The sequence below is a fragment of the Corapipo altera genome, unplaced genomic scaffold (assembly GCF_003945725.1).
Source record: "Corapipo altera isolate COAL_440 unplaced genomic scaffold, ASM394572v1 78, whole genome shotgun sequence".
NCBI lineage: Eukaryota > Metazoa > Chordata > Aves > Passeriformes > Pipridae > Corapipo > Corapipo altera.
In genome coordinates, this window is record NW_020884904.1 from 260,771 (window position 1) to 262,081 (window position 1,311).

Consider the following 1,311-nt stretch of genomic DNA (forward strand, 5'->3'; position numbering starts at 1 on the left):
TGCAACAATATACTATATTTTTTAATTTGCTAGGAGAATAGCATCTAATAAGTAGCAACCCATTATTGAAGGTCCATTAAAATACTCCATAGAGATACAGTGGCAGAACATTCAGCTGAAATAATCCTCATCGTGTTGGTGGCCATTATTTCAGGTTCTGCAGTGCTTTCATGCTTTGTATCTTCTTTTCTTCCAGTGCCTTCAGAAGTTTATCTAAACAGGAATAAAACATAATTTGTCATTCATTTTGTCATTAATACTTTTGAGAAAATCAAATAATGTATTAAGCAAACTAATAATATTCCTTACAATAACTTGTCTAGCAAATATCTGAAAACTAAAGTTTCTCAAAACAATAGGTATTAAAATGGAAAAAAAGATATGTATTGCTATAACAAAGGGAAAAAACTATTAATTTCCTGTTCTGAAAAGTAAATATATGCAAGCTACCTATCGGAATGTCTTTGAGATCTTCCTTCGAATGTGTATATCTGATGCACATTTTTTCTGTGTTCTTGTAACCTTTGCACTGCGGAAGGTTTCCTGACTAGCAGCCCGTGGCCTTGAAGGAAATGAGGAGCATCATATCCTTACAGCTGTTGGCCTCCTGCTGGAACTCTTAAAGTATCACGACCTGATGAACTATTTTATTTCTTGCATTTCCTTCACGGCCAACGGGTTATAAAATTAAAATGCCAAAGTTTAGCTTGTTTCGGATTCCCCCCGCCCTCCATCTATCTGTGGCCGTCAGTGGCGTTTATTCCACGTCGATGCGATTTACAACCGCAGGGTCTCATTAGTAGCGGACACATTTTGCACGTACAAACTCCCTCTGATTCTGCGTTGTTTTCTTGTTAACACTTCGGGGGTGTGTGTGTGGGGGGGTGGTGGCATCCGTGCCTTTGCGCAACAGTAACTACATCCCTAATTCTTACGCCTCCCTTAATTTGTGCCCTGAGCCGGGGGAGATGAGCTGGGACAGTGCCTTTGCTCCCCGCACCCCTATGCTCGCCCAGCCCTGCCGTGTCCCCTGCGCTGCCGCGGGGCACAGACCATCCTTTCAGGGGGGTTACTGATGGAGGGACCTGCTGCCCTTGCGGCCGGGCTGCGCTGGGGGGGTTGGCAGGGGGTGTCAGCCCAGCAGCGCCGGCCGCTCCCGGGCGGGACGCACACTGCCTGGCGTCGAAGCCGTCCCCGACGAGCGCCGCCAGCTCCAGCTCCTTGAGGCGGATGCCCAGCTCGCACATCTCCTCCTGCAGCTGCAGCTGCAGCTGCTCCGCCGGCCGCCCCCGCCCCGCGCCCCCGCCCCGC

General features: G+C 48.3%; 1 long non-coding RNA gene across 1 annotated transcript; it reads right to left on the minus strand.

Annotated features, from left to right (window-relative positions):
• On the minus strand, positions 1-1,305 carry LOC113950911. Its single transcript, XR_003528931.1, has 2 exons — positions 1,172-1,305; positions 1-213 (listed from the first exon to the last, which is right to left on the minus strand). It is a non-coding gene; the product is annotated as an uncharacterized LOC113950911 (long non-coding RNA).
• Between the last annotated feature and the right edge of the window lie 6 nt (positions 1,306-1,311).